The sequence below is a fragment of the Pelobates fuscus genome, chromosome 4 (assembly GCF_036172605.1).
Source record: "Pelobates fuscus isolate aPelFus1 chromosome 4, aPelFus1.pri, whole genome shotgun sequence".
Taxonomy (NCBI): Eukaryota; Metazoa; Chordata; class Amphibia; order Anura; family Pelobatidae; genus Pelobates; species Pelobates fuscus.
Genome location: NC_086320.1, coordinates 37,551,031 through 37,565,155, shown reverse-complemented (window position 1 = coordinate 37,565,155; position 14,125 = coordinate 37,551,031). Strand labels below are relative to the sequence as shown.

Sequence of the window (14,125 nt, the reverse complement as noted above, 5' to 3'; positions counted from 1 at the left end):
AAGTACATGCACATTAACCCCTTCCTGCCAGGAAAGCTCTGAATAGTGCCAAATGCAATGTTGTGTCTCCTTTAACAAACAGTTGTTTGACTGTTTACACTGTTGACAACAAGGGGAATACTGTAGCATGTGATCACACAAACCCAGTGTATGAATCCTGCCTTCTGACTTATTTCAAACCGATTTCTACAGCTTACAGCACACGTGGTCACGATCAACAGTTTGCAAGCGCTCATCAGTGACACCTTGAACTTTTTCATAAAGAAAATGGGTATTGCATTGGCCTGCGGAGCCTCTCACTTCTTTCTCCACTGACTTCATTATTTGAATAGAGGCAATGGACTCTTATTGCGCTGCGTATTAACTACCAGATCAATTACAAATTACAAAAGGAAAAAAAAAAAAAACCTCACTGGCTCTGAGGGGCGCTTTGTGACCAGCGGGGGCCTCTCTCCTACAATGGAAGCTTTATGCAAATGGCCAGTGCGCAACTTTGCGCAAGAAGTGAGCTGCGATCCAGGGTGAAGTGCGGGTGGTATCGTATGCAAATACGCATGCTGACGTTAGAGATCATGTGGGTTTTGGCGTAGATTCCCCACTGATCGAGGATTCTTTTTTTTTCGCCGTTGTGCTGTTTGGGGGTGGGGGGGTGCCGATCGAATGTTGCGTTTCCCAGCGTTCTGTTGTGACTTCATCAAGAGAAACATTGTAGCAACACTGTTTGCCAACGTTCCAAAGCACGTCATCGCGTTCCAAGACCTGGCCGCAGGTAAGAAACTTCGACATTGACGCACAAACAACCCAGCAAAGCCGAGCGGCTGCGTCTGCCTGGGATTCATCCACCGACACCGCGGGGTTTGTTTATTTTATTTTTTCTAAATTTATTATTAACTACTGTTTCACAGCCACATCAAAGAGCGGTTATAAGAGGTAAAAAGCATGTATTGGGTTAATTCATTTATTCCATTCTCCCATGTTAACTTTAGTAGCTCCCGCGTGTTTTGTGGATCACTGGAGGGAGGGGGGTAGAAGGAGCCTCTGGTGGGAGGCGTGGGTGGATCAGGGATTTTTCTCCCCCCTTCTTTTGTACTGGATCGGGTGTAAGTTTGGGTGGGATTGCAAACAGGGGGCTTGCATGAGGAGACCTTAATAACATGTCTACGTTTCCCTATGTCGACATAAGCAACAGAAAATATGGCGTCCGCTTTCGACAGGGCGTTACGTAGAGGCTGTAGGGTGCGTGTGAGAGCTGATTGTTTGCGGATTTTGTGGGCGCTATGGGGGGCTGTGGGTGTTTAGCTCGCTGTTTATTCCTGGGTTGCCCCACGGTGAAGTTTTAACTTGCTCACTTTCATGGCTGTGCCCTCATTGGGGTTCTGATCCATGGGGCTATTTGCAGTGATGTGGCTGCTGTAGCCATGACGCGGTGGTTCCTTCCCTCCCCCCTCCTGACTGCAGGGAGAGGGAGAGAGAGAGCGGCGCAAAACACCATCAGGGGCAGCCTCCCACCTTCTGTGATTAGGGTAAATTCACTATTAGGCCTCTGTTTAAACTCTGTAAACAAGGAGGGGTGTAAAAACCTCCACAGACTCATCCCACTGAGTGATCTTCTAAACAGACTGCTGCCGCAGAACCTCTTTGCAGAACTCCAAATACACGTTCTGATTGCCTGCTGTGAATGGCGACTAGGAGGTGGTACAGACCATGAGATCAAGAGGTTCTGCAGCAGGACACACTGCTGTATGTGAACTCTGTCCTAAATCATTACTGATCACATGGGGTTAAGTATACAGTAATTCTAGGGTAAAGTTCTAAAAGTGGAGCAGTCGCCATGGAAACCAATGCCATGCTCATGCTGGTTGGTTCTTATTTAGAACTTCGCTCCAGAACCGCTCTTTACATATATATCCCCAGTGTGGCTCCCCCTACCCTTTATACACAACTTTTCTCAACCACAATCAAAAGAGCTTGGCACCACTATTGTTAGGCAACTGCAAAATGCTGATCATGTGCTTTTCAGATGTCCTACGCAATATGTTAACTCTGAAATACAAAGATAAAATAAACCCCCTTCGGGGATAGCCACTTTGTTGCCTTTAAATCTGCTTGGCCAGCCTGGTTTCACAGCACATCTGGTGTGGCTACTGTAAAATATGAATTTACTTTTACACACCCACTTCCATTTTCTTGCAGCTTTGTTTGAGATTGATATTTTTTGTGAAGGGGAGGCAGGGGGGGTGTTTAGGAAGTGAATATGTGATTTGCTCAAAAGTTCACTTGGGGGTATTTTACTTGAAATCCTGAGAGGCTGTTTGTAGCTATTTCCTGGCTAACAGTTATTTTGTTTGTTTTCGCTTGTGGAAATCCAAACATTTAGTAAGATTTGTTTTCGACTTGACTAACTTGGATGTATGCGATAGTTCTATAGGTTGCTGTGTAATGTTACACTAAAGTGGTAAATCTCATTATTCAGACCTGTTGAATTCCATATTGGTGAATTCATGTAATATGTTAGCACTAATCCCTGGTGATTAGCTGACTCTTGCTGTTGTCATTTATAGAAATGGTTAACCATGTATGCAATAATAAATTGCTGGCGCTCTTAATGCAATATTGGTTAAGGACCCAGAAAAAAACCCAGGAAGTGCAGAGATGAAACAATAACTATTTTGAAAGTGAGGGGATTATTGTAGTCCATATATATGAAGGCTGAATAATGAAAATTTGGAACATTTTTCCAACACTACTATAGTCACTGCTTGGATAGTGTAGCTTGAAATTGTGCGTTAAAAAAAAAAGAATTATTTGGTGTAACTGCAAAGCGTATCAATGGATTTGGTGAACTAGTTTTGGGGTATTTACTTTTATATGAGAATGGTGGCATCAGTCTTATGGTTTACTCTTTACCATGGCTGGGGAAAACCACTATACACATTGTATGATCCATACATTGTATGATCCATACCCAAAGGGCCACGCTAACTGTTACATTGTATGATCCATACCCAAAGGGCCACGCTAACTGTTACATTCTATGATCCATACCCAAAGGGCCACGCTAACTGTTACATTGTATGATCCATACCCAAAGGGCCACGCTAACTGTTACATTCTATGATCTATACCCAAAGGGTCACGCTAACTGTTACATTCTATGATCTATACCCAAAGGGCCACGCTAACTGTTACATTCTATGATCCATACCCAAAGGGCCACGCTAACTGTTACATTGTATGATCCATACCCAAAGGGCCACGCTAACTGTTACATTCTATGATCTATACCCAAAGGGTCACGCTAACTGTTACATTCTATGATCTATACCCAAAGGGCCACGCTAACTGTTACATTGTATGATCCATACCCAAAGGGCCACGCTAACTGTTACATTGTATGATCCATACCCAAAGGGCCACGCTAACTGTTACATTGTATGATCCATACCCAAAGGGCCACGCTAACTGTTACATTGTATGATCCATACCCAAAGGGTCACGCTAACTGTTGCATTGTATGATCCATACCCAAAGGGCCACGCTAACTGTTACATTGTATGATCCATACCCAAAGGGCCACGCTAACTGTTACATTGTATGATCCATACCCAAAGGGCCACGCTAACTGTTACATTGTATGATCCATACCCAAAGGGCCACGCTAACTGTTACATTGTATGATCCATACCCAAAGGGCCACGCTAACTGTTACATTGTATGATCCATACCCAAAGGGCCACACAAACAGTTTTTAATGGGTAGCTTTTCGTGTGACTTTTTGATTTTCTGTTTCTTACTAGTTTTACAGCCAGTAAGAGGTTTATGATGTTGCCATGTGAATGTACATGCCACCTTGCCTTGTGTTTCTCGGTGAAACCTGAACATCTTACAGTGGATTTCACTCCACTATGGGAGACCTAGTACCAAAAATGTACTTTTGTAATAAAAAAACATATGAAATTGTGTAAGCGGCTGGCGCTGGTTTAATTTGCCACTCAAGATTTTTGTGATCTACATTTCTTATTTTGGTACTTATGTGTGTATGTGAGAGAGAGAGAGAGATAGATGTGTGTCAAAGTATTAGTTAATTATATTTCTAGTTAACTTTTTTTTTATTATTATTTAATAAATACAAACTTGCAGCTCCAGTTGCCCTTACATATAGGCCTGGTAATTGTAGTCTAGTACAAACTATTGCCAATACTTTATCTCTATGCTGTTTTCCTAATTTTATCTAAAAAATAATGAAATTGAATATTTACTAATACTATTTTAAGCACTTGCTAACTTTACGTCGATTTCTGTCCTGTATAACGGCTAACTTTGCTTTGTAATGGATGGAATTTTAATTGTTCATAGCATTAAATGCTTGACTGTTACAAAGCTCTAATGCAAGGCCGCCCAGAAGATGGATACCCAGCTGTTCTCTTAAGGCTTCCAAAGCATGATGGGAGTTGTAGCTATAAAACAGCAGGGAGTCTGGTTTTCACCACCCCTGCTCTATACTGTGCAGTTAGGTTCATGCCTGTGGTGTTTTGAGGCCTGTGTGTGCCAGATTAGTTTGGGCTCATGTTATCCTGTACAAAACTCCAGTTACTTGGCTTCACTTTTTCTAAATTTGAATAAAGTTCTGCTTAGAGGCTGGATTGGGTGTTGCCCTCTTTGTTTCATCAGGGGGCAGGCTTTTAAATTCCAAATCTTACGTTAGAATATTTTAACAGAAATCATCCACACAATTTAATAAGAAAGGAAAAGTAATGTTTTCCTATCACTACAGGAATGCTGAATGCACTGTGTCCATATTATAGTAAATATGATTTATATGGTAAACCACTCATTGGGAATTAACCAGGGAATTGGAAGGCAAGTTTATTTCATAATAAACTTTTCTTACATTTATTTCTGAATTTTATTATAATTGATCTAGGATGTAAATGCGTATGTTTTTTTTTTTTTTTTTTTTTTTTTGTAAATATAAAAAAAGTTCCTTTTTTGTTTAAATAGGTGCAGTTTGTGTGTGTAACCTAAATCATGTACAGTTTTCCTTTTAAAGAAACATTGTAGCACTATAACCATTTACTGTAATCTTATTAAACCGGTTACAGTGCCTGGATCCTCAGGCACGCTCTCCCTCCGATCAGTGTTAAAGTGAACCTCACCCATCTACCCCATTGCATTGAATACATTCTAGACCACAGAAAAATACATGATGCATGCAATGTACATTTTTGAGAGATCCACTTACCATATTATAATCCAGTCCCCCAACATGGTTATTTTTAGCATGAATGCTGCATTTTCAATTCACTATATATTCACTGATTATTGAGTAAACCTTAGATTGGTAAAGGGAACCTACAGCCACTTACCTTGGTCTAGGCTCCTCTGCCGTGATCACATTAGCAAGCTTCAACCCCAGCTCCTCCTCTGCTACTCTGGTTTGCCCGCACTCCTCCTTGGACGATCACCGATTTGGCCAACATTATCAGTAACGCCGACCTCTGAATGGAGTGATGTCACGCCACTCCGTTCCTATACCTCTAGCTAGCGCATGCAATGAGTGTCTGCCGGTGAATTGAGAGGCAAATGCGAGAGAACCTCTTTTAATTCAGTTTTTCTCCCAGTCTATACAGTTAGGAAAACTGCTAGCACAATGTATGGAATTGTTTGCTCTTTTTAGAGAGTAAAGTTGTTTTGAGGACTGTGGGTTCCATTTAAAGGGACATTCTAAGCACCAAAAGCTTTCGTTATCTCAGTTTGATTACAGGTCACTACTTTGCATAGTTGTGTCAATAGGCATTTAATTTCGAGTGTTTGTTTTTAGGATTGTTAATGCTGTTTAGCTGCCCTCTCCAGTGTGAGCTGCTGTGTTACCTGGGTATTCTACAGACAGCATTCAGTTTGTCTGAAACCGCAGCCTAGAGGAGGGGCACTGACTATATAATATTGTGGCCGTGGTAATAATGATATTTAACGTGTGTCGGCAGTACTTCGAAAGGTAACTGGAAATTTTGCAGTCTGGACGTGAGTGGCTCTTTCACATCTATGAAGGGCAGACCATATGTCATGTCACATTTAGTGCGAAATGCAACATACCAGCAACACCACTAAATGCACTTCAAGAAGGTGCACTGTTTGGTGTTTTGTGGCTTTTTTTTTTTTTTTTTAAACTCTTCCCTATTTTTATTTGGATTACTTAATTTCTGTTCACCCACATTTAAAATAGTATTTGAATTTCTTGTGAATGATTATTCACTTTTCTTGTTCGTAATGTGGTGTTAAGTCATTGTTTAGCACTGCGCATACTGTCATTCGTCTCTAGTGGTTGGTTTATTATGTAGACTCTTTCACGGCAGAAATAATAGGCTGTAATGGAATCCAAATATATGCTACGCCTATAATTCTCATTACTGGGAATGGGATACTCTAAGCACTTTAACACCTATTGTATGATGGCCTCCAATCTGTTTTTGAACTGTTTGACAGAATTGTTGTACAAATCAGTCCAATTGCAGTGATGAGCTGTGAGCAGTGGGGGTGGGTTGGTTTTGTAGTGGTTGTGGTGCTTAGAATGTCTGGTTTTTGTTTTTTGTCAATCGTGGTTTTATTGAGATAATAGCACGATACAAAAAAAATGTTTGACCAGTATATATCAGCATAGTTAACTATGTCACTTAATTCTGGTTGATAGACATCTCATTTTTAAGTATTACCAAGTTGGTCGATTAACTGGTATACATATAGAAAGAATCCCAGGCACTCACTGTGATTGTTCTTCAAGCAGGTTTATTGCAACGTTTCGACCTCAATGAGGTCTTTTTCCAGCTTGAAAAAGACCTCATTGAGGTCGAAACGTTGCAATAAACCTGCTTGAAGAACAATCACAGTGAGTGCCTGGGATTCTTTCTATATGCATACATTTCTTGGGTTTTTTTTTGCTGACCCTTGCCCAGTAGCACCCTGTGTTTAAATTGATGTGATTGAGTGCAACCCTATCTCCTTTTTTCAGGTCGATTAACTGGTAGCAGAACTAGTATTGGTGTAAGTGTGTTTTTGATATAAAGAACCCTTGTATATTCGCTAATCGAGCAAGATGCTGACTACAGATCATTCTAATCTTTTCTCACAGGCTCAATAAATCATTGATTTAGATGGCAAAAAGATAATAAACAAATTGAGATAAAACTAGTTCAAAGAAAAATCTCAACACCAAAAACTGTGTGCAGAGGAAGTGTCCTGAAAGTCTATCCAATTCCTTTCGAAGGATAACTGGGTAGACAGGAGGTTGAGAGCTGATAAAAGCCTGTTGTCTCCATGTCACTGGGTCCATGGCTTTCAGAAGTTGCAGGAAAGTTCCAACCAGCCTCCAGGTTTGTTTACAGACAGGAGCACCATGCTCCCCAGTCAGAGCGATCCTGTTGTTCTGAGATGTCCTAGATCAATACTGAGTACAAACCTATGTCAAGTCATAGCTTGGCGTTCCCGCCGTCGCTTCTGGGCTTTCCGGGTTTGAAACCAGTGCAGGGGTCAAATTACACTAATTGCCTGCTGCCTGAAGAAAGTCTCTCCCATCCAGTGCCATTGTGCCCTTAAATATCAAGCGATGGGGGCCCTGAGACCCCCCCCCCCCCCCATAGCCGCCTACTCTGTTAGTCAGAACCTGGCAATGAAGATTATTGTGATAAATTGGGTGTAGAATTGATAGCCCACTTCAGCCAAGAAGACCAACACAGTCCGTCACATGTCTTTGGTAAGTCCCGCTCAGCACAATCAAGGATATCAGCCATTTTGGAACCACCAGGTAAGTCAGGGCTCGACAAATCAGTCGCTATAGCGACTAAGAATTTTGCCCTGGCTCCTGGGATTGGTCAGCCTGTTCCCTCCTCTTCCTCCTATCTCAATCCCCGTGTAGCGATCTGTGTACCGTGAGGAAGTGAACTGTAATTACTTTCATGCATCTCTATGGGGAACTTCAGCGGCGCCTCCACACTGAATGTAGGTGCTGCATACTGTGCAGCACTGAAATAGGAGACACTTTAGTGCCTATTGGAGTGACTGCCAATAGAGGTGTTACTAGGCAGCAAGTTAAACACTGCCTTTTCTCTGAAAAAGCAGAGCTTACATTGAAAAACATACAGGGACAGGTTATAGACACCAGAGTCACTAAATTAAGCTGTAGTGTTTCTGGATACTTATAGGGTCCCCTTAAGAATTGTATTTTCGAGAGCAAAAAACAAGGCGCAAGAGTGTACTGAGAACGGACAGCATCTGAAATAGCATGCCCTTCGGTGGGTCCCCGCTCAGATCTCAAGCTGGTTTTAGCTCATCTTGTGCCATTACAGAGAGAACCTATCTAAAGCATATTAGACTGGTCCAACCCATACGGGCAGTCCAGATCCCAAGGAAAAGTCCCAGAAAACCAGACTAAAATTGAGCACCATATTTATTTTTTTATTTTACCCTGCTGAGTAAATGAATGTCTTACAGGGTTATTTACTGAAGTAAGAATTGTCTGGAATACAAAGGGAATGTCAAATTCAATGCCAAAATTGCCAAACTAATACAAATTTCCATAATTTTCATAATGTCATTGGCTGCCTCTACATCAAACAGCCAATCACAGAGACGCATATATTTTGAAACATACTTTGAATTCTGAATTTGTAAATTTGCAATTATGAAATCTATTAAGTAACTGCTATTTCTTTGCTGAGTGGTTTATTAAACAGCTGCGTGCAGGCTCTACGTATCATTTTCTGATAAAAGTAGGATGGATAGTTTTTGGGACAAAATCAGTGATTGTCTGATAAATTCCCCTCCCCTTCCCCCTCTTCGCCTGCATATACTCAGCGATGTCCTCTTATGTAACTCCCACCTCTGGTATGCCTTGCGTCCTCACCGTTTTGCCCTGCTTGGGAAAGGCTCCTCCATGATGCCAACATGGAACCGTCACTTAATCCGTTCCTACACTCCCTAATCGACCCTAGTGGCATTGGCTGGAGAGTTGTCATAGTAACCACAGCACATGCGCCGTGGGCCAAGGAGGACTTCTTGTGGGGAGGTCCCTTATGCTCTCCCTGTAAATCAATTCTTTGGCAGGTTCTCTGTTAAATGGACACTTTTTTATAATTATGGATTTTTAATAGTAAGAAAAAATAAAATCAATCCATTTAAATTTTCAGCTGTTTGTTAATATGCCACAAAATGGAGGCTCTGTGATGACTAACCCATTGCGTTCCTGTAGGCAGTTGTGTCTGCGAGCTCTTTTGACTCGGTGTTCTATGTTTTGCAAGATACTCTGGTTTACATGGCACATTTCTTCCCTGGAATTCTTGGCCCGATCTCTAGACTGCATCTGTGCCGTGAAGACAATTTTTTGCTCAATATAGAACAAGCCTGGCTTTGCTTGTGTTTTGTGGGCTGTGCTGGTTGGAGTCCAAGAGTGACGTCACAAAATCTCATTCTAAATTGTGTGCGTGCGTATTTGTCATATTCCAGGTGCTGGGTAGCCTTGCTGCCAACAACTGTCCCCGATATTCAGAAATTCTCTCTTGATACATAAGTGCTCGGTTTCAGTAATTTTGTAGATTTTAAAATAAAAAGCTAGATCCCGAAATTGTGTATTTATTTTTCTCTACGTTTTTCCAAGAATGCTAACTATAGGGAAAAGAAATATAGATCAAATTAAAGCTGCTACGTTCGCGGTCACCAAAGAGAATTTGGCAACGTTTTGGACCAAATATCAGGTTTTGATTATGCCTTTATATACCGTTGTCATGCTTGCGTGTAATAAGCCGCAGCGTGAATTTCTTCCTACCGTTGACTTTTAGAAGTCCTCAGTCTTCCAGGTGACTAGCCATGTCTGTAGTCCGTCTGTTGCTTCTCATTCAGGAGGTGTATAGTTCTTGCTATTTTTACCTTGCTCTTGTGGCTTACTACAGTTGAGTTACGATGCAGGGTCTCTGGGGAGCAGTAACAAAATGCAAACATCTCTCCTTCTTTATCTTCGAGACCCACCAGGGTTCCCGTGTTTAGGTGTTTGATAACGGGCACTTGCTGGTAGGTTTATGGCATTTTCAACTAACCTAGGCAGTATTTCTTTTTCAGTGTTTCGCCAATGCAGACCACATTGTATTGACGCGTGACAACACGAGTGTGGGGTACTTTGCTTCTCTTCTACACAGAACCTATTTATTTATCAAATATTTTCTCACTTAAGATATATTGAAATAGTCGCATAATTGACCATTGCTGTTTTTGGTGAGACATTCTTATTCTTAAAAACTGATGGCGAACACCCTACTGTTCTTATACTGAAGAGAGGGTTTATTACCTATCCGTTTATTGTATTTTAGTGAATTTTATCAATGCAATGTTGGAAGGCAAGGCGTCATAATTAACTGTAGCCCATGAAGCTTATATGTATATTAAAGGGACACTATAGGCACCCAGACAACTTTAGCTCATTGAAGTGATTTGGGTACAGTGTCCCTATTGTCCTTAGTCTTGCAATGTAAAACATTTCAGTTTTAGAGAAACTGCAAAGTTTACAGGACAACAGCGTCTAGTGGCCCTCTACCAGACAGCCACTAGAGGCGCTTCCGGGATTTAAGGTCACTTAACTGATACTGGACGTGCTCAAGCTCTGCATGAGGGCATCCAGTGTCCGTGAAATCCCCAGGGGAAAGCATTGAGTCAAGAAATCTACACATTGCCTGTCTGTAGAATTTATATTTGTGTATATGCAATATAATTGTGATTTTTATTATACATGCACATGTGGACTGATAATGTTGACAATGTCGGTTTCTCAAACAAATGACTGGCGATTTCCACAAAAGGCTGGTGATTAATCGCCAAGGAATTTTGAGCTATTGAGGTGTATTTATCACTGTTATATGCTACTTGAAGATAAGAGCAGAGGTCATTAATCTCGAAAGCTTGCACTTCAATACAATTCCGCTGGCTAGTAAGGTATATTTTCTAAATTCCTTAAATATGTCACTGTCTTTATTATGTGCGGATGAGGAATGAGTGAGAAATGTGTTATGGATGTTTTTGCAAAGCGGTTAGCCCCCTACTGTTCATGTTTTTTTTTGTTTGTTTGTTTGTTTTTCCCTTCATTAGATTAGGCAAAAATATTCCCATTTTGGTTCCTGCTTTGGACCGCTTGAAAATTGTGATTGGTTAGTCCACAGGCAATAAAACGTGTCTGTCATGGTGCCAAAATTAAATGTATAAAGTGACGTATTTTTTTTTGTTTGTTTGTTTAAAATCTATAGGCCCAAGGTTGAGCATGATGCTGGTGGAATGCTCATACACTTTAGAAAATGTTTTTAGTGATTTAAATATCCTGGAATTTCTCAGTCTTTTCAGGTACTCGCCATCCATGTGTGATTTGGTATCTTAAAGGAACATGCCATTTCATTTTTCAACAATTTTTAGTACATATACCCCGAATGAAAACATGCATATCTAAAAATTAAATAAAAATCTGCAGATTTCCTGTCTGCAGCCGTTTCATGCCCTCACCATTTTCAGTCCGTGCAGGGAATGCTCCAATCAAAGAAGCCTTTGAGCCCCAAATTTGCAATTTCTGCCCCAAATATAACAGTGCAGATTTCTACTGAATTCTGCACTTTTGTAAAACTTTGTGTGTGGAGTGTCCCTTTTAAATTGAGATGCCTGTGAGTCTGTATGGATAGTCTCAAAACATGGGAAATTGTATGTTGTTCTGAGTGACTGGACCTAGATCTTGTATTGTGTGACCACAAGCCATGGCAGTTTATGTTGGCAATTTGTTGCCGTGTCTTAAAATTCTTTTGTATATATTTTTTTTTTTTTCTTGGAAGGAAATGCTATGTGGTTTAGTTTGCAGTTTGAAACTCTCCTGTTATGAATACCTGTTTTTCTAAACTTGTGGTCAAATAACTTGTGTTACCCACTACGAGCAACCTAAAAGTGAATGTAGACTGTAGATATAATAAATATATGTATTTCTTATTTTTTCTTATACATACTTTTTTTTCCTCTATTGATCGATGTGACCACTGAGCAAATTCTGACCCACCATTCTTTGCAAATAATAAAGTTTAGATTATCACACTTTTACAATTAAATCCCAAATCCTCTATTCAAAAAAGTTAAAGGGAAACTCCAGACCCTATGGTAGCCCAAGAATGAAAATTACCCCTATGATGGCATACCATTTGCAATAGTAGACAACCCAAGGTATTGCAAATGGGGTATGTCCAGTCTTTTTTGGTAGCCACTTTGCAGAAAACACCAATTTTGGCCAGTGTTTGTGACTTTTTTCACACACAAACAAATATTAACGCTAACGTTGGCCAGTGTTTGTGACCAAATGGCTACTAAAAAAGACTGGACATACCCCATTTGCAATACCATTATGGGTGTAAATTTCAATCCTGGGCAACGTAACCAATGTGGCGAATTTCAATTTCAAATGTAACGTGCTATATTTGACCCTGTAACTTCCCATAAAACCTGTACATAGGGGGTACTGTTTTATACGTGAGACTTTGCTGAAGACAAATATGTGTATTTTATTGCAGTAAAAGCAAACCGTATTATGACATTGACCGTTAAAATGTCATGTAGAACTAAAAAAATAACATTTCTTATTTTCTCCCATTTTTTTCATATAAAATTATGTTTCATAGCTAAATATTTGATATTAAATGAAAGCCCTGTTTCCCCTGAATAAAATGATATAATAAGGGGGTGCATTTAATATGAAAGAGGTGAATTACGGTTGGACAGACATGTAGCGCAAATGCCAGGTTTTGCTTACGTTCACAACGTGTACATTTGGCTCAGTCCTTAAGGGGTTAATTAAATGCATGTCAGCTTTCACTATATTTACTAAACAATGAATCTATTTTTGGGCAATGTGGTTTACCTTTAAATTATGTACATGACCAGCAAGGGCAGGGAAGGTAATTAAAGCACTCCCAAAAAAGGTGTGACCCCAGAAAAGTAAAAAATAAAAATCACAATTTAATGTGGGGGATCTTGTTGTGATTTTGTTAATGACTTACAGCAATGGAGAGTCAACATAGCTCACACCACGCAAATGCCAAACGTAACTAAGCTAATGCTCTATGAATGAGCGCGTTGTATTAATAACCCAGTGGTTTCACAATGTAGCTAATGAAGCCCTTTCTACTATTCATGCGTTAAGCAACACCTGAAAGTTTTAATTTTACTGCTCGCTAACGAGATTATTGACTAACGCATGATTTCTGGGAATCAAACATGTATTTCACATTTTATCCCAAAATAGCCAAACTGAAAACATGACTTATCCAGTTTGGCTATTTATGTCTAAATTAGAGATTTCTCTTCTCTCTGTAGTAGTATTTGACCTAATTATGGACTTGGAGACAGGATTTTTTTTTTTTTTTGCTTTCTCACGTGGCCTCGTTTTGCAAAATTGATCACAAGCCATTGTTCAGTGAATATACCCCACGGTATTGTGGGGAAGTTGTGTCAGGTGATCACAATCTGTGTTGTTTTTCCCCACATCTGTGAAATGGCAGCAGACGGACTCATCGTGTGGTTTTACTGGCTTTGCATTCTCTGCATTAAGGCGCAGTTCAGTGGTCAAGTGATTTCCTGTTCAGCGAAGTGTGTTTCTCTCGCGTCCGTTTAAAATGTCTAAGATGTAAACTGGTTACTTTTTTTTTTTTATATTCCTTTACATCTATACTATAGTATGCCTAAGTTTCTTCCACATTTTCAAAGTATTATCCTGGTTTCTGTCGGCTATTTATATATATTTTTTATTGTTTTATATCCCCATAGCAACGCTCTACAAAGTATGTTTAAACTATAAAAACGAACATCATTGATGGAAGATCTGTGTTTTTTTTCTTGTTTTTGTTTGTTTTGCAATGTTTGCCTTGTTTTAAACCCCTGGAATTTCTATGCTAGAGAGCAAAATTATTGAAATCAGCGATTTGGTATTTTTTCAGTTTTTTTTTCCTCTCTTGATTTCGTTGTGACTTTGCCTATTAGTAAATGGAAGCTGAAAACAATGGGAATCTGTCTTGCGAAAGTGCATGCGTTCGCCTTCAATGAAGGGACAGTGGTAATCCTCTGCACG

General features: G+C 40.1%; 1 protein-coding gene across 5 annotated transcripts in view; it reads left to right on the top strand.

Annotated features, from left to right (window-relative positions):
• Positions 1–285: 285 nt before the first annotated feature.
• The window catches only part of ZHX2 (zinc fingers and homeoboxes 2), a 42,900-nt gene continuing 29,060 nt past the window's right edge, over positions 286–14,125 (top strand). The window contains exon 1 of one of the 5 annotated variants that reach the window (XM_063451096.1): positions 286–769. The gene's annotated coding sequence lies outside the window, so the exon portion shown is untranslated. Of the gene's footprint in view, positions 770–793; positions 856–879; positions 931–1,081; positions 1,101–1,474; positions 1,524–14,125 lie in introns of those variants that run through there. The other 4 variants (XM_063451098.1, XM_063451100.1, XM_063451101.1 and 1 more) reach the window with 4 other exon arrangements.